This window comes from Chaetodon trifascialis, chromosome 11 (assembly GCF_039877785.1).
Source record: "Chaetodon trifascialis isolate fChaTrf1 chromosome 11, fChaTrf1.hap1, whole genome shotgun sequence".
Lineage (NCBI taxonomy): Eukaryota > Metazoa > Chordata > Actinopteri > Chaetodontiformes > Chaetodontidae > Chaetodon > Chaetodon trifascialis.
Genome location: NC_092066.1, coordinates 24,987,715 through 25,008,045, shown reverse-complemented (window position 1 = coordinate 25,008,045; position 20,331 = coordinate 24,987,715). Strand labels below are relative to the sequence as shown.

The window sequence follows — 20,331 nt, the reverse complement described above, 5'->3', positions numbered from 1 at the left end:
GACAGCAATTATGTTTTTCATAACAAAATACACTGACACATCCATCTGGGTGATCCTTGAACACAACACACGGAGCTGTTACATGTAATGAAAAGAACAGTAGATGCAGAATCTTGTGGTTTCCAAGAGAAATTGGCAAATGATTTTTTTTTTTCTTTAGGTAGGATGACTTACAAGGACAAATGCACTTCGATAAAGTTAATGCTCTACGGTGGAGTTTGGGTGCCAACAAGCACCTTTCACACGACCACACTCCGGCAGAGACGGTGTTATGCAGCCAAGTTTTGTGATGAGCGAGCTAATAACTAAAAAGTGAAACCTCATTCAGAAGGAGAATTTGTGAATTGCCTTGTTGCTGCTGTGGAGCTGCTGGCAGTAAATCTGTTCCAAAGTGTCTGTCTGGAATAATTCATAGAGATGAAGGAAAACCTGTTGTGGAAACTCTCTCTTTCTATCACTCTCTGCTTTTTAATGTGAAATCATTTTAAGCAAAACTAACACTGTGACAGTTGCAACTGGAAAGAGGTAACACCATACATTTTCCTACTTTGCAACAACAAAAGCCTGCTATGACATGTGAATATGCTGGTGAGCGTGAAAACTCCCTCAGGCATTTGGTGAGAAGTTTCAGGACATGCAAAGTAAACAAAAAGAATTCAACATATTAGCTACACCATTTAATGTGGCACTGTCTGATGTGCCTGACAATGTACAACACAAAGGTATTGAGCTGCAAAGCAACAGTGAGCTCAAATCTGGGAACAACAACGTTTCCCTGTTCGAGTTCTATAAACCATATGTACATCTTCAGGATTTATGTTGAGGGGGCATGTACTGACGTTTGCATCTCTGTTTGGAACAACCTACAACTGGGAGCAGCTCTTTTCAAAACTGACTCTTACAAAGACTCTGTTCTGCTCAAGACTGACTGACCCAAACCTGGGAAACCAACTGCGAGTAGCATCATCATCCCTACTATTGACATCAAAGAGTAGCAGTTCCAGTCAATGCAGTAATTAATTTGAACACATTTGAACTGGGATGTGTTCACCTGTTTCACAACAAATCTTTAAAGCTTCAATGAAGCTTCATTTGTCTTGATTGTGGTGCTATCCATTATAAAAAAAGTTTGTTACGACTTTTTTGTTTGTTACTAGTTGTTACTATTTCACTCATTTCCAGTTGTTAAAGAGAAATACATTGCTTCTTCCTACAAGTACTGAAAAAGGGTCTACCTGAATGTAATTTGTACAGTGGCAGATGTATATGCCATTTTGGAGAGAGTTTTGAGGAGAGGGTACTCCACACAGGACATGGAGGATGGTAGTGTTTGTGGTCAAGCTTTCTTCAACAAAGGAAGATCTTTTCAAGAAAAATGGAAGTGATACTCATTTTGTCAGTGTATTGCTACATTCGCTCACTCTCTTGCTTTTAAGAATATAATTTTGAAACATTTACTGTCCTCAAATGGCCAACAATTTCAAGATCTATCCCACCCAAACAAGATAGTATGCATGAGCAAATGCTGCACCCAGCACCACACAGATGTCACTTGCCTCAATACAAGATGTTTTTTTCCCCCATGGGGCAACTGTGCCCGTTGTAACAATACCATTAAACGAGTGGATTTATTTGCAAGGATGTGAATTAAGCTGTGACATGCTACTTTAATAAATTATCTCATAATGTCCCTAGTATAAATTTTTGTGTTTCTGAGCTATTGACCTTCTTCTAAGGGGCAAAATGGGTAAAAACTTTGCAAAAGGTAACTTCATGGATTCATATTTTTGGCTTTAAAAACCAAGAGCTTTAACAATGAGTTTGATGATGAAAGTCTTGCGACGATCTGTGCTGGTGAAATAGGTAGCATTGATGTTCTGTAGCGATCTTCGTGATCAGTGGATGATCTTTTTATTTACAAAACTTTGACACTTTGTCTTTTACTGATCATTCAGCTTTGGCTTTTAATGTGCTTCCTTATTACCTTTTGCTTAACAATGATAATCATATTTGGGCCCCTTTACAATTGTATAGGAAGTCTCTGGATGAATAACTATGTTTTGAGAATAAGCCTTTCTGTCAAAATAAACATGTTGAGTGTTAACATTTCAAAGCAAGTCTATTTTCATTTAATACACTGTTCCACTTAGTATCTTCTGACTTATAATTAATCCCTCCTCCCTCTGAACAAAACTATTCTGTATGTCTCATGCTCTTTTAAAGCTTCATTTGACCTAAAGACAATAAACTGGATGTTAATGGAGTGGGTCAATGTTTTGACCATTTTTCATTCACTTGTAGGAAAAAAAAGGTTATTAGGACTTGGTTATAGACATCAATTACAGTGTAATTTTTTTGCAGTGTACTTGAAAAACAATGGCAACCTTGCTTGAATAATACAACCTATGGTCTGTCCATGGATCATTGGATATGAAAGTAAAGTGAAATTAAAACATTATTCATTTTGTCAGGGACCATTAAAGACCATGTGAGGCCACCACAGCTCATATTTGAACCAAACTGTGACACAAGACATAATTTAGAAAGAGAACATTTATTAAATATTTTTTGGAACAAAATGAAAACAGCACAAAAGAGTAATAGACTAGTTTCATTCAGTTTCCTTGTGGAAGAGATCTGACCGGAACAAGAATCCCTCCCCTCAGACAGAAGGTAAAAAAATAAAAAATAAAAATAGGACATAGACTAACAAACAACCCATGACACCAAGCAGGTGGGTCTGCATTACTTTTACTAAGCAGGCAGTTCTCTGCCATTTCCATCTGGATGATAAGTTGTGTCCCATATTTTGGCTTTGACAGTTCAATTTAGCACAGTTTCTTTGAGATTATTCCCTCCTGTGTGTGATAGTCAAAACACTGCTCTCTGAATGATTGCCCTGTGAAAGCCTCAGTATAAATCTCCCCTAAAGAAGCCTCGCTGAGCGATTCATTGTGCAGCTGATATGAGGTAGAAATGTACTGTCTCGGAGTCTGATGATGGATTTCTGTAAAGGGAAGGCTGTAATGGAGGAGGCTGCCCTGTTATTGATTATCCATATCACTATGTAGCATGGAAAGCTTACAGATTCAATAAAATACTGCTCTGCTGCCAAATAGTGTTCTAGTGTTTTGTTCAGAAAAAGAAACATTTAATAAGAGGTGATGTGGCATGCTCATGAATGCACTTGCCAGATTATTCTTTCTCATGTGTCCAAGTTTTCACAGAAATGGTCTCAGGGAATAAACATGTTATTTGTGATCATGGTATAATTCACCATCTCCAGAAACATTGGTGGCTGCAGCATTCTGGATTTTCACTTGTATTATTTAGAATAGTGGTAGATGCAGATTGTCATGGTTATAGTATACTGTAAATGGGAAAGTAAAGAAGTAGTGGTTAATTAGAGTGAAACATCAATGCAGCAAATAGCAAGCACATTGCACTGGGATGTTTCTGGTGTGTCCCTGCCTTTGTGTCCTATTTGGACAAGCCTGCTATTTACAGTTGAAGGGACTATTAACTATTTTTAAGTAAATATTGCAGCATAGAAATATCAGTGAATTGAGCCAGCTGCTTCTTTTGGTGATATTGTTGATCTGATGAATTTAAAATGCACTAATTTAAATTTCATTCTTTAGAGTCATGGAGGAGGAGGAAGCTGAACCCAAAATGTAGTCCAAACATGGTAGAGCTGGAGCAGTTTGATAACTTCATAAACAAAGGCGACCAAAATAAGACTTATAGGAGGGAGAGGCTGACCAAATTAGTAATTCCAAGAAAAAAGACAAATGGTTCTCCACAGTGGGCTGCACGGTGGCGCAACAGGTAGTGCGCGTGCCTCAGCAAGAAGGTTGCCGGTGGATTAGCTGGCGACCGGTCCAGGGTGTACCCCGCCTCCCGCCCGTTGACAGCTGAGATAGGCCCCTGCGACCCCGAAAGGGATAAGCGGCATAGAAAATGGATGGATGGATGGATGGATGGATGGATGGATGGATGGATGAATGGGTTCTCCACAGTGACAGGACATAGAGTCCATAAATAAAAAAAAAAAAGAAGGAAAAAAAAAGAAAAAGTAAGGTTGAAAAAACAAACAGGGAAAAGGCAGTTAAACTTAAACTAAGACTGGAACACTTGACACAACATGCACAAGGGACGAACTGGCAAAGGGGAACACATGGACTCAAATAAAGTGGAGAGGGAGAACGAATGAGGCACAGGTTAAAATAATCAGACAATCACACAAGCGGGAAAATGCAGGAAGTAAAGCAAAATGAGACACATACACATACCAAACCTTCAACACAAGACAGGAAATAACAAAGTGAACAAACCAGATCATGACAATGCTAGCAGCTTGGCTCTCAGATTGGTGCTCTGTCATACGATCAGGCCACAACATTAACTATTAGATGGATTGATATAAAATTTTGACATTTATGTCCCCCTCAGGGTGAGTTATATACACTCCTATACTTTATGTTATGAACAAATCCCTGTAAAACTAATGCCATTCTCATCAGGCCCAGCTGTACTGTGTGGGAAAAGTAGTCCTGTTGTCCCATAGAAAAGTTCAGGAAGCGTTGGTCCAATGGAGGAGGGATGGTTAACCACACATACTAACCCAAACCACTTCATCTTCATTCATGAATTCTTTTCACTTGTAAAACCATAAAATATTGTTTGAAAAAACTTCAGATGAAGCATAAATCTCACTCTTTTTGTGCCATTTTTTTTGTAATTGGAGGGAGGCAGTTCAATTCCATATCAGAAAACACTCTCCAGAAATACACTTCATGCATCATTTTGGCTGGTATATCAATACATCTGCTGTGCATTGCAGTGCACTGAAATAATCCAGGGTGAGATAGTATGTTTTTCAAGTCTTATGTTTTCCATAAACACTGCATCGTGTGCATGTTTGTGTTGTGCACAGACACAAAATAGCAAGGTGAAGAACAGTATAACCTTTTATAATGAGTTTAGCAAAAGCCAGTTCTAATAGCAGCCATCACAAACACAGTGATGGGGTAATTTAAATGTGCAAAGCAAAAGATCATTGGAAAAAAAAATAATAATAAATTCTCATTTAGGCAGCTCACTCTGCAAAGGTGGGACATAAAATCCTGCAGTCAGTAATCACTACCTCATTAAATTAGCCTATTTTGAAAGGCACTCCTTTGACATCAAAATTAGCATGTCTATTAGCTCAAAGTGTTTTTGGCTGAAGTAGATATGTGGGTTGACATTTCTCAGTCCAGTGAGAACAATCCATGCTGGCCTAATCCACACCATTTGCAGCCAAAAACCACCACAGTGATCTGAACTCGGCTGGGCTGGGCAGCCAGTAAACAGTTGACCTCACAAATATGACAGAAGCCAGCATTTGGGGGTGGCTGTTTATTAGAAAATCAAAAATAACAAACAGCAATGCAGATGAGATTTACTTGGATGATGTCCCAGGGTGGGTGGTGACCTCAGGGTTGTGGCATTAGTTCACGAAGCAGGAAAAAAGCCCTGCATTAGCATTGAATCACTGCTCAGTACAAGTCAAAGCGCACATTAGTGAGATTTCTGTGACTCCCTACTTTTGTTGTTAGCGTACAATGAAGTGGGACAGGACAGAAAGATGGATGACATGTGACAAAGGACCAGGGCAGGATTCACGCCTACAGAACTGCCAGGATACTCTACGTGCCTCACACAAGTGAAGCACTTGGATGCCCTGGAAGGCAGCAAATAATCTTTGTTTATCAGTGGTGTCTACAGAAATGTCATTTCAAGAAATGAAATTTGACAGCTGTCAGGATTGTTCTTGTTTTAACTTTTTAACAGAGTCAAAAGCAGCTGGGATTCTAACCAAAAGACTTTCAAGATGTGTCATCATGAAAACTTTTCTTTGTTGCAAGTGAAACTCTCAGTTTTCAAATCATTCTCTCCAAGCATTTCCAAAAATATGCATATGATATTATTTTTTAAATCCACTTCATAAACTAAATACTGACAGAAGCTGGCTGTCTTAAGTGAAAGCTATCCCACATGAATTTTCAGATTCTGCTTTCAAGAAGGTAATTAAGAATCCATTTCCATCTGCTATTACCATGCAATCTCCATCCTTGGATAATGACAACTGATAACTGGGCCTTTGCATTTAAACCTGGTATTAATCAGTTTTTGTCTCTTAATTCTGCCTGCATTGTGATCAGACCTCAGTATGTGAATTAGACGTGCAGAGCTGGCAGATTTATCAATAGACATAGTCAGTCTAGGCTAGTCAGTTAGTCAGAGCCAGTGGACAGGCTTGCTAACACTACTTCAAGCTTGGCTAACCCTTTAATGAAGCTTCTGTATGGACTGTGCTTATTTTTCCAGTGCAGATGAAGATGTCTGTCACTTTTTGACAGGCAGCTTGAGAAAGCAGGAAGAGGTGGAGCTCCGTGGATGTTTTCTTAATGATGTGTGCACCATGTAAAGATGAATTTCTAGCAGGTTGAAATCTGATCACAATAGGAGCCAGAGCAACCCAATCCAACTCAAACCTGCATTGACAAATGTGTTTCCCTTATCCAGATGGGATATCCAGATAGAGAGGGCATGGTAATACCACTAGAAGTCTGAAATCTATGAGTCTCATCTCCCCCATGATATCAGCCAGGCTAGATTACTAAAGTTGCATGTTTCTTCAATACCATGAACACGCACACTGCAAAAATTATTTTGCTTGATCCTATGCACATGTCCTTCTGCCAGAAATACTTGTAGAGCATCAAATGTGGATTAATCTGCCGGTGAAAATAGTTAAGTAAGAAAGTATTGAAAGATGTACTAACACATTGTTCGTTAGGTCTTCTCATGCTATTTGTTGACTAAAGAAAAGCACAAAATAACAGCATCTGATTCCTTACAACCTTTACTCTTTTCTGTGATAACATTTCATCTTCTTAACTCCAGCTTCATGAACTAGCTTCTGTGATAGTGCACAACCACTATAAAAAGCCATCATCAATAGAGCCCCGATACCACGAGTCACCATGACGACTGAAAAAAAAAAAAAAAAAAGAAAGATTAAGTTATTTTACCCCGATGGAGTTAGAGGTCTTATTGCAGGCCTATGTGGAGTATGAGCACATATTTCGGCGTAAATATATCACCGCTGCAGCAGCAAAGGAGAGAGAAACGGCATGGGAGAAACTGCTACCCGAGACAACGCGTAAGTTTGAATGTACTTTTCCACTGACTTAACATTTAACCGTACTTAAGATCGTAGCATACAGTTATGAATGTAAGTAGGAATAAAATCTGATTTTCATTTAGGTGTAATCCAACAGCGGAGAAAGAAGCAGCAAAAAATTAAATATAAAAACATCATTCAAAAAGGTAAGGCATATTTTGCTAGGCTATGATTGTACCTCACTTTGATTTTAATTTTATTTTTTTAATTGACTTAGGCTATTAAACAAAGTAAATATTAATTCAGTGGCTACTTCAAGTAGTAATTTAAACCCCTAACAACATGTTGTTTTAACGTGTCATCTCACTTAATATCCCACTTAGTAGGTTAACGCTTGATACAATGTTTACACATTTTTACTTTATAGGTATTGAGGTCATTTAAAATGTGATGATGTGTCCACGAACACTCAATAAAATACTAATTTAAAAAAGATTAACATTTGAGTTCTGCTCAGCCAACAGAGAGAAGGCAGAGGCCCAAAAAACGGGTGGAGGGCCACATCCACCAGCAAGGTATTCTGAAACAGTATCTTTTCCTTCATCACAGGAGGATGATGATGATGATGATGATGATGATGATGATGATGATGATGATGATGAAACACTGTCTGCTGCCACAGGGAGTGATCCAGAGAGGCCTACTGAAATGTGTCTTAATATTATGTAGAGCTACTGGCAGTGCTCTGCCCACCCACATCCCTTTACATTCTGGAGTGGAATTTGGAGTTTGACATGTACACTGAAGTGATGAGCATAGATAATGGACAAACAACCAGCACATTCTTGTCCTTCAACAGAACAACTGGACATCACCATCTGGATGGCCAGATTAGAAAAACAGACCTTGAAATGCTATTACTGGAACCCCAGTTGAGGTGGATGCACTTCACAGGTGAAATATGTTAATGGGTGGAACTATATTACAAATCCTAACTGCTGCTTTTGTACTTTTAGGGAATAAAGAAGACCAAACCACATGTGAATTTGTCATTATTTGACTGTTTTAATCAAAAGTAGTTTCTGCTGATTAGGTCCCTTACAGCCCTTCCATCCTGCATGTCTGCAGGGTGGATGGGATGGTCATCCTCAGGGTCATTCATTTGTACAGCAGGGTGTTGCTCTCCTCTAATAGTTGCAATATTATGGAGAACAACACATGCCACAATGATGTCACATGCCCTCTCTGGGGTGACCCTGAGCTTACGCAGGCACTGGAACCAGGATTTGAGTATGCCTATGGCCATCTCTACCCGGGCTCCAGTCCTGCAGTGGGCCACATTAAAACGTTGTTGGGGCCCCGGCTCAGGGTCAGGGTAAGGGGTCAACAGAGTGGGCTGGCATGGATAGCCTCGACCCCCCAGTAGGTAGCCATCAAGCACTCCTGTAATTATAGAGGACACATTTGAGCGCATTAAAAAGGGAGACAAGGAACATTTGTACAAAGTTTTAGCTTCCTTACCTCGTGCAAATCTGTTGCTCAGACTACACTCCCAGTAGATCTGGGAGTCATGTACAGAGCCAGCCACTTGGCTTCTACATTTGTAATGATGTAAGCATCACATATGATCTTCACAGTGCAGAGAATGACATGAGTTACAGTGTATTGTAATGAATGCATTTTCATGTACATAATTTTTAGGGCTGTCAGTTTAACGCGTTAATTAGATTAATTAATTACGCTGCAAATTAACACGCTATAAAAATTAACGCAATTAATCATGAGTGGCAAGTCAATGCGCAAGCATTTTAAATTTGGCCCTTTGAGTGACCCGTAGGCTGCAGCGGAAGGTCGCATCCTACCTGCGCCACTGGTCAAAAGCAGGGTGACAACAGACATGGATGCGACACCGGAGAGCGAGGCAAGCCTACTTGGACCTTTGAACGGCAAGTTTATTTATAAAAAGAACAAAGACGGGACTATTAACAAGAACGCAGTGATTTGTACCTTGTGTAAAAAAGAATTTTCCTATCACCGTAGCAGCTCCAGCCTGAATTATCATAAACGCTAAACATGTAGTTGCTGCTAGTGCCGCTAGTGCTACCGTGAGCTCACTCCGCCAACCCACACTTGCTGAGTTAGGAAAACGAATGAGCAAAGCCACGACAGAAAAACTGACAAACTCAATCGCAAAGTGGGTTGCTGCTGATTGCAGGCTGATTTCAATCGTGGAAGACGAGGGCCTAAAAGAGACGTTTCAGATAGCATCATCTGAATTTCATTTATGAAGCACACTTCACCAATAAAAATGTGGATATCAAATCTTCTCTTCTTGGTGTATTCAATTGATTAGTCATGCACTACAATTTTGTAATTTTCAAATTCTTTATTTGGGGACTTTTAGCAGATATGAGATTAAAATGCGATTAATTAGATGAATTAATTACAAATCCTATAATTAATTAGATTAATTTTTTTAATCGCCTGACAGCACTAATCATTTTTAAGATGGTAGGTCATAAACCTGGACATTGATGCTGTGAAAGGATTTTCTATTCACATAGTCCCCTTCGTTTTCTGCAGGCGCAGTAATGGGAATTTGTGTCCCATCTATACATCCTATTACATTTGGAAGCCCTGCAAAATGACAGCTAATTAAGCTACTGAACCCACTCTGAGCTTGCAGCAGAATGTATATCATGATTTAAAATAATAGAATATGTGATTTTTACATTAGTTACCTGCAATCCTGTGGAATTCCTCTTTGATGTTTCTAAGAGGTTTGTGTCCGGGGAACACTACCATCATTGGTAACAGCCGTTTCAGTGCGAGGGTCATTTTCCTCACAGCTCTACACACTGTTGCCTTTCCGAAGTGCTCTGCATCCCCAATGTCATACAAAAAACTACCACTTGCAAAAAAACGTAGCGCTATGCGTAAAATTTGCTGTGATGTGAGCGCACCACACAAATTATACCGTCTGATGAAAAGCGGTAGCGTTCAAACAGATATTCTTCTGGAAATGACCGGACATCTAATCTGGGTCGGAAGATTCTCTCGCGACGTAAAGCGTTTCGAATCAGCTGGTTAGGTGTTCAGCATAGGTTACCACGGCAACGTAGCCCGATAGAAAGTAAGCCACCTTTATGGTACCGAAAAGCCAGGGTTAAGCCTGAAGTTATCTCGCTAAGCCGTAATCCAGCTTTATGGTACAGGCCTCAGGTGTTTTGTTGTTGTAATTGTTGTTGTTGTTCAGCAGAGGAGTGCTGGCAGTGGGGAAAGAAGCATTCATATCTTGTCCTCAAGTGAAGGTAGAAGTACCACTCTGCTAAATGCTTCATTCCAAGTATTATCCTCTAAATATCCTGTGAAGTATCAAAAGTATTCACACATACACACACACACACACACACACACACACACACACACACACACACACACACACATACACAATATTCAAGTATTCAAATAATGTACAAATTCCCTTGAAATTGTACTATGCACTGGATGTTTTTTTGGTCTCAGGCCATTAAGCAAAGCTGCCATGTTAAGTCAGCTGTGTGCACTGGACTTGATGTGTACTTGGAGGTGACAGAACAGACACACAATGCACAGAGAGAAGGAGGTGGGGGGTTCAACTCTGGCCCAGCGATGATTATTTTGTCAATATTGAGAGGAACTGTCAATCTAGCTGACACCAACATGGAAATTACAACAGGTGTGAGATGTGCTGCAATAAACATCCAATAAACTTCCCAAAGTGCTATGTGCATTATCTCCAGATTCTATGAATTAAGACACGTTTCCAATAGAAAGGGTCCCCTGTAGATTTTGTTAGAATGAAACAATCATGCCTGGGATCAGCAAATGTTTATACAGGGAAAAGAGGATAATTGAACCAAAATGACAACATCATTATATTATATGTGATGTTTGGTAAGCATGAACAGAAAGACAGCTGTTGAACAGGCCCATTAAAAAAAAAAAAGCCAGCCATATCTTCATTTACGTGGAGGATATTGTTTTTGACTGGAGACGATGCAAATTACCATTAGTACGATCCAAAAAAAGTTCACTCAGCAGAGGGTTTTCTATTCAAGTATCTCCCATCGCTCCAATTATAAAGGAACTGTAGGGCACAAGGTGCAGTCTTCTGGATTATATTTACAGCTGGAGCAGGTTGCGTGTGTGTAAGCAGAAATGAAGAGGCTATTTGCCCACACAGACTTCTTTTATAGGGTTTGTTAGTGCTATATCTTTATAAATTTGTTGATATACGTCCCTGAGGCACAAAAGCCTGTAAATAATGAATGAGGTGGACTTCTCATGTTTTGTTCTTGAACAGATGAAGCTAATTCATATCCTGTCTCTTAGTGATTGGATTTTAACTATGTGATTGCTGTTCTGCACATTTGTACATTCTAAAACTACCTTTAAAAACATTAAAATAGCATTCATTGTGGAGATCTGCAGTCTCCTCTCTCCTTTTGTGCCATGAAACACGTGTGTGTGTGTGTGTGTGTGTGTGTGTGTGTGTGTGTGTGTGTGTGTGTGTGTGTGTGTGTGTGTGTGTGTGTGTGTGTGTGTGTGTGTGTGTTGCTTCCTCCTCTTAGGGGACTATACGCATTACTGGGATGTGGAGAAGGCTGAACCTTCTAATTGTTACCAGTATTTTCTTTTGAACCTCTCGTAGACTTAAATGAAGTGTAACCCTCCCACAAATGTGTACACTCAAACACTGTCCCTTGTCACTCCTGCAAAATCAGCCTAAAATGCTTATGTAAGACATAACCTAAGTGAACCGCAAGCTGTTCTTGAGGAGTACATGAATGGTTTTTGGTGTCTCTTGAAAGGTACCACTCCAAACTTTTATCCCTAGCAGTCAGAATCATTGTAAGTACTACTATCAACGAGTAATAGAAGTTTGAACACACTGAAGTAGAAAGTTGTTTTTTTGTTGTTTTTGTTTTTTGTTGTCACTATATTTGGGACTTATTAGCTAGAAACACAATGGGGCCACATGAAGCCTTGCTCTTGTCTAAGTTCGTTAAAAACTGAAAACAATACTACTCAAACTGAATGTTTTACCAATGTTTTCTCGAAAGGTACGTCTCGGCATTCTCCAAGAAAAGGCCGTTTATAATAATTATCATATTTACATTAATAAATTCAGTCAAGGGGCTGCACAGTGGCGCAGCAGGTAGTGCACATGCCTCACAGCACGAAGGTTGCCGGTTCGATCCCCGGGTCAGGCGGGGCCTTTCTGTGTGAAGTTTGCATGTGTGGGTTCTCTCCGGGTACTCCGGCTTCCTCCCACAGACCAAAAACATGCTCATTAGGTTAATTGATGACTCTAAATTGTCCGTAGGTGTGAGTGTGAGTGTGAATGTTTGTTTGTCCTTGCATGTGGCCCTGCAATCGGCTGGCAACCGGTTCAGGGTGTACCCCGCCTCTCGCCCATTGTAGCTGGGATAGGCTCCAGCCCCCCGCAACCCCAAAAGGGATAGGCGGTATAGATAATGGATGGATGGAAATTCTGTCAATTCTATTGTATTGTATATTCAGATTTAACATATTTATTTTATTTTATTTTATTTTTATTTATTTATTTATTTTTTTTTTCGCTTTAAAATTACAGGGACAATGCACATTAATAAACATTTCTGTAAATGTGCCAGTTTAGCCATCCTGGCTAATTTTCAACCGCAGTCCCTGGGCAGGTGTGATGGCAACTACAGGACTTAAGAATACATTAAAACAAGGACAACAATACTGTTCACTTCATAAGCACACATAAAATACATAATAAAGACAATAAATACATAAAATATTAAACAAATAAAGCACGCTTCAAGTTATATGAGCAGGTCACAGAGTATGGTCACACACTTGATTGTCTTTTAACCATGATTTTAACTCCATTTTGAATGAATAATATGTGTCATTGTTTCTGATAGATGTTGGCAAACTGTTCCATGTATGAGTTGCCCTTACTGAAAAAGCTGACTGTCCAAAAGCTGTCCTCCTCCTTAGTATTATGCAGTCCCCTCTTGCCACAGACCTACTGCATCTATCATCAGTTGTTTTCTGCTTAATAAAGGCACTAAGAGGGGGAGGAGCCAAGTCATGGAGTATCTTGTAGACCAGACAAGCATCAGTGAATTTGACAAAATTATCCCAACTCAGTAATTTATGATTTCTGAGGCAGTTACAATGATGATAGGTGTTTGGCTTCTTGTCAAGTATCTTAATAGCTTGGTGGTATGCTGACTGTACAGATTTAAGAGTTGTACAGGAGGCTTGTGCCCAACTAGTTAGACAATATGACAGATGTGACATAATCATGGCGTTGAAATATAATGTTGCAGCGTTAGTAGTTAGACAGTTTCTGATATGACGAAAATTTGACAGATTGAATTTTATGACATTTGTTATGGTTTTAATCTGTTTTTTAAATGTGAGATTGGAGTCAATTGTTGTTCCAAGATATGTAAAATCAGATACCACTGTGATCTTTTCACCTGCAACATAAACATCAGGTGTGGGACTATCTGTTGACCGCTTTGTGAAAAACATACATACAGTTTTCTTTGTGTTTAAGTGGAGACACGAGTTATTAAGCCAGTTTGTGACATGAGCCATTGCTGCTGTAAACTTACATGCAGCTTGTTGTTTGGTTGTTGCATGGACGTAGATGACGGTGTCATCTGCGTACATTTGGATCTCAGCCTCACTGCTTACAGTGGGGAGATCATTTATATAAAGGCTAAACAACAGGGGTCCCAGGATTGATCCCTGAGGTACACCAACATCACAACTAAGGGCTGATGACAGCTCATTATTTATCCTTACACTCTGTGCTCTACCTTCAAGATAGGATTGCATCCATTCAATGGCATTAGGGGAGAAGTTGAACATTGAAAGCTTTGATAACAGAATATAATGATCCACAGTGTCAAAGGCTTTCTTTAGATCTAAAAATATGGCCCCAACAACTCCCCCCCTATCTAGTTTAGATTTCATATTTTCCAGTAGAAAGCAGTTAGCAGTCTCAGTTGAGTGGTTAGATTTAAAACCAAATTGCATAGGATGCAGTTTGAAGGGGCTGTTGTTAAGGTGGCTGGTAAGTTGTTCCACGATATATCTTTCAATTATCTTTGTCATAACTGGTACTATACTTATTGGTCTATAATTACATACCTCCATATTTATACCTATATTTTGGCTTCATATCTTTATTTTGAGGCCACTGACTATTTGTCAATCCAAACCCTGTGTAATATCACTATTTACACTGATTTCTTGATTTGGCATATTGTCATATTCAGAATTTCAGACAGAGAAAGAATTAAAGTAAGAATTAAAGGAAGGATTATTACACAATTCAATTCAAAGTATGAATAAAAGTAAACCATCTACAGCTCTATCTTCAGCTTCCATCCTCAAATCTTCAGCTTTTGACAGCACTGTGTTTCTGTAACCTGGTTTATTTCAGTTTGGAAAATTTAAAATCCATTGCTTTCTAATGTCAGATATAGCAGTAAACAGTGGATGAGTGCAAGTACCCACCAGGCATTTTTGAGACACCAAAAGTAAAACCCCTGGTTGGCCAAACAAGAAGGTTGATATTTGACAACTCCAGCTTACATTATGTATTTACATCAATTTAATGTGTGCACAATGTTCTTACTGCACACACGCTCAGGAGAGAGGTGGGCAGGAGATGAGCGGCTGAGTAGAGATGCCGATGGTAGGTGAAGCAAGGCTGGGAGATGTTGAGCAGTAGGCAAGTAGGCAGGATGAGTTTTGGACCTGAAACACAGGAGAAATAAAGTTAGTCAAAAGGCAAGGCACAAGGACGCTAAGAACTTGAGGAAAAAGCACAAGGAAGCCTTCGCGTTTGTACCACAAAAGTAGACATAACAATCTGGTGTCTAGTGGCTGGAGAACGGGGGTTTAAATGCTGTATGCTTATGAAATAATGAGGAGCAGATGAGCTGACTGATGCAATTAACAGGAGATGTAGAGTGGAGCAGGTGAGGTGCGGAGTGTATCACCATGCCCATAGACACACAACTAAGCAAAGCAAAGTTTGTAAGACTGAGGAACTGTGTGTCTGGAACTGCAATGAGCAACATGGGACCCCCCTTACTCTTTACACCTTTACAGTCATGCCACCTGCTGAATGTTCTCTGATTCTAACTGCATTTTTGGGTTTATCTTGTGGCCAACAGGAGGAGGAATGCTAAGGCTTGGGGTATGACTTTGTTGAGTGGTACAAGACTAAACCACCTGCAGATGAACATTAGCAAGATGAGGGAGCTGATTGTCTGAGACTTCTTTTGGAATAAGCCTCCTCTGACCCCTGTATCCACTCAGGGGGAGGTTGTTGAGAGGGTTCATTCCTATAGATACTTTGTACAGTACACCTGGATGCTGGACGATGCTGGAGCGGGTTGGAAACTTGAAGATCCCCTACCAGAAGGGCCAGCTTTTCTTCCTGTGGAGGCTGAATCAGAAGACCCACCGGATATCAGACCCAACAGTCTGAGCCATATTTGATAACAAGGTTTCTTCAGAAAATCAATTTACAAGCAACTGGAAGCTTCTGGGGCTGAAAATTTAACCCAACATGGAAGTGCCAAAACTGCAGTTCCGCCAATAACTTCTTGAGACTGGTCAAGCTCCTGAGACCCCAATATTAAAATGTCCGATTTTTCAACCTTACATTAAATGGTCTTGGTTTCTGTAGCTAATTTTCCTGTTCGTGACAACCGCACTGGGATGATTTTTTGCACAGCTCACTCGTTTATGTTGAGGCGTAAAGTTACGCATAATTATGTATTCTGTGACGTGGAGCAGAGGGGGGTTAAGTGGTGTGAAGAGGGTGTTGCTGGTGTCAGGTGTTGCGGGGGTGTGTGTGGAAAAGTAACAGCATCCGGTCTGAGCTCTGGTGGGTGGGGGAAGGAATGGGCGTAGAATGAAATCTGTTCAGGTTCAGTTTGCCTTTTCCTGGTCTCCAGATTCAGGGCCCCTCCCGCCATCACTGCTGTAGCCTGAGATGGTTTTCAGGCCCCTCCAAACCTCTCTAGCTTTGTTCCCCTGAAGGCACTCCTCCAGCTTCCTCCTGTAACTGTCTTTGCCTCTCCTTGTCTCCCTTCTCAGCTTCCTCTGCACCCTCCTCAGCTCATCTTTGTCCCCCGATCTAAAGACCCTCTTCTTCTCATTCAGTAGGGCTTTCAGTTCTGGGGACAGGGTTTGTTGTTTGGGAAACATCATACCTTCTTTATAGGCACAGTGTTTTCCACACGGAACTTGTAGTCTGTGATGCAGGTTGTCAAACTGTCAATGTCCTCCCCGTGTGAAATGCACAACACATCCCAGTCAGTGGTTTCAAAGCAGTCCCTCAGTGCCATACTGGACTCCTCTGACCACCTACTCACATACTGTACCTTATCTTTGGTGGTTGTTTATTCACCAAAGGTATGTATGCAGGGAGCAGATGAACCAGATTGTGATCGGAACGATGCAGCGGGGGCAGGGGGGGTGATGACCTACACAGTTTGCGATGACATGCGAGAACTCCCTCGGAAGATAATATGGCGGAATGTTAATGGCTAACAGCTCAATGTCTCTTGTGCAGCACTGCTCTTTTACACTGATGTCCTAGGTTACACTATCTGTCGTTCAAAAACTTCGCTATGCCCCCACCTTTCCTCTTACCCCTCTCCTTCACTCTCCTGTCTGCTCTCAGCAGTTGAAAATTGTCCAGCATAACGAGCGAGTCCAGTATGATCTTGTTAGCTACATTCAGTGAAACAATTCAATTCAATTCAATTCAATTCAATTTTATTTGTATAGCGCCAAATCACAACAGAAGTTGTCTCAGGACACTTTCCATATAGAGCTGGTACAGACCAAGCACAACTAAGGTGTGGGACTATCTGTCACATGAGGCTACACTCCCGGTACTTCCTCTGCAGTCTGGTTAGTGCTGTTAGCTCTTCCATCTTATTTGGAAGAAATCTCACATTCCCCATAATAAGAGATGGTATGGATGGTTTGTACCATCTTTTCTTCTCAGGACACTTAGCCCCACCTCTGCATCCCCTTCTCCTCCTCATTTCCTTGGGGATCTCCAGCCTTTCCACTGGGATTACGCTCGTTTTGGTCAGCGCTATCAGTCATTCCTGTGCATAAACAATGGAGCATAGTTCAATGGATCTCCCGATGTTGATTTAAGTAATCCAGAAAAGAGTCAAAAGCAAATCACTAGTCTCACCAGTAGTATGTTCATATGTACGCACGATCGACCAAGACTAGCGATGGAAGAAATGCAAAAAAAAACACACTAAGACAAAGAAAAATGGCTGGAGCTGCTGTAACTAGCTACCACTTGTGCAGCAACATCTTGGAAAAAAAAAAAGAATCAGACTAGATACATTCACCAAATTTTGCATAGATCTTAGCAGAAAGTAAAGAATTAAAAGTGATGTTATGTGCTTGTTTTCTCTAAACATTTTTTGAGACAAATACAGAACTTCATTGTGAATGATCTTTTTCTACATAAAAGGACACAAAACACAAAAGATATCCAGTATTTATTTAATATATAGACACAATAGTTACAACTATAAAATGTAAAAGTAAACACATTGGTTGCACATTGGTGGTAAGGGAAAAGGGGATAAAGGGTGGAATGAGGAAAAGCAGAGGTGGTAACAATGTCATTGCTACAGGTGTTATTTTCTCCAGCCATAATGAGCACAGAAAATAAATTCAACATTAGCCATGACAATCAGGGCTATGTTTAGGCCCAACAAAATGGGTCCTATAGCCCAAATTCAAAAGCAGTGTTTACATCACTATAGTCTGATATGTATAACATCTATACACTTCTTGTCCTTTCTATATAGAAATTACTGTCAAATCTACACAAAACTAAAACCGAAAAGTAATTAAATTCTTTGAAAAATTCTCAGACTCTCCCTCCTTTCCCTATGACCTGACTGCCCCACCCAACCACACGTGTTCTCATTTGCCTCATCTGCTCTACAGTTGCCTGAACATCACTGAACACACACTGAACTGTACCAGATTTCCATCTTTTGTTTGCATTTGGGTCCTTTCTCTGTATTCCTGTTACCCTACTTGCACATGAGCCATGACAGGGACTGATGTCCAGTAGACCTTCTCTTTCATTCTCTTCAGAACCAAATGCAGAAAAGCAAAGCCAAAGTCCATATTAGTAGTATTTGAGGTTTGTAGGTAATGTTAGATGACGTCATGCATGAGAGGAGACATGGTCCAATTGGGTGTGGGCTGTTTTGGGTAGTCTTTAGACTTTAGAAGAAGAAGAAGAAGAAGAAGAAGAAGAGGAGGAATAAGGGGAACAGTCCCCTTTATTTATCACACATTTTAAAGACATGCTGAACACGGCATGCAAATTGGTGAAATTTGTCTTTCACTTCTAACCCATCCTGGTTGTCCTTCCTCCGCAGCAGACCAGGAGCGGTGGGCTGCCACCGTGCCACCACTAGACTGCTTCTTTATTGATCCCAATCTGGGAATTTGTTTTGTAGCAGTAGCAATGAACAAAAAACATACAGACGACCATAGAATATATACAAGAATTCAAAAAAGTAAACAAAAAGTGACAAAAATATATAAAGAAAAAGCAGCAGTGAATACAAGATAAAACTAAATGTAAATATGAATATACTGTAAATATAAATAAATGTTGTGCAATATTGCAATAGTGCAGATAAAAATGTAAAGTATTGGGGTTGTGAGGTTCGTGGATTAACTGTTTAACAAAAAACAGCAAAAAACTTTGATAGATAGATCGAATGTCCAATATTGCAGTAGTGCAGATATATGTAAAAGTAATATGTAAAAACACAAGAGTCTGTGAGGTTGGTGGATTACCTGTTTAAGTTGCTATTGTACAGTGTGATGGCTCGTGGCAGGAATGATTTCCTGAAGCGGTCCTTGTGACAGCGGAGCTGAAGCAGTCTATTGGAGGAGGAACTCCACTGTCTGTCCACGAGGTGGTGAAGAGGATGTTCAGGGTTATCCACAATGGATAACAGTCTGTCCAGTGTCCTCCTCTCCACCACATCCTCAACAGTGTGTATTTTGCAGCCAATAAAGGAGCCGGCCTCCCTGATCAGTTTGTTCAGTCTGTTGGTGTCGCGGGCTCTGATGCTGCTCCCCCAGCACACTGCAGCAAAGAAGAGTGCACTGGCAACAACAGACTGGTAAAAGATCTCCAACATCTTGCGGCACACATTGAATGATCTGAGCCTCCTCAGGAAATAGAGTCTGCTCATCCCCTTCTTGTAAACAGCATCGATGTTAGTTTTCCAGTTCAGTTTGTTGTCAAGGTGCACTCCAAGGTATTTGTAATCCACTGCTGTGTATTCCTCCTCTCATCCATCCTTTATGCACCCCACCACCGCAGAGTCGTCTGAAAACTTCTGCAGGTGGCACAATGAAGAGTTGTACTGAAAGTCTGAGGTGTACAAGGTGAAGAGAAACGGAGACAGAACAGTCCCCTGTGGTGCTCCTCTACTTTCCACGGTCTCAGACAGAACGTTGCCCAGTCGGACAAACTGCGGTCTGGCATGAGCACGGTGCAGCAGGTGTATGATGGCTTCGTCCACACCCTGATGGGGTTGGTAGGCAAACTGTAGGGGGTCCAGTAATGATTTCACCTGCAGTTGGAGGTGGGCCAGGACCAGCCTCTCCAGCACCCTCATCATGAGTGATGTAAGGGCAACAGGTCTGTAGTCGTTGGGCCCAGATAGAGATTTCTTCTTTGGAACAGGAACCACACAGGACATCTTCCACAGCACTGGGACTCTCTGCAGGCTCAGGCTCAGGTTGAAGAGGAGTCCCAGGATCACGGACAGCGGGCTGGCACAAGTCCTCAGGACTCTGGAACTAATGCCGTCAGGTCCAGCAGCTTTGACCAGGTGCAGCTTCTCCAGCTGTCTTCTTACCTGGCCCGCAGTCAGGTAGGGGATGGCGCTAGTGGAGGGGGTGCTGTGGGGGATGGTGGGGCATGTGGGAGTTGAGTCCAAGGGAGGAATCACCAGGGAGGGTTGAGGGTTGGAGGGAGAGAGCTTGGGCAGAGGGGGGTTGTGGAGGCCGCTGTG

At 40.9% G+C, this 20,331-nt stretch overlaps 1 pseudogene; it reads right to left on the bottom strand.

The window, feature by feature from the left end:
• Positions 1-8,345: 8,345 nt before the first annotated feature.
• LOC139339448 (putative nuclease HARBI1) lies at positions 8,346-16,447 on the bottom strand (annotated as a pseudogene).
• Positions 16,448-20,331: the final 3,884 nt, after the last annotated feature.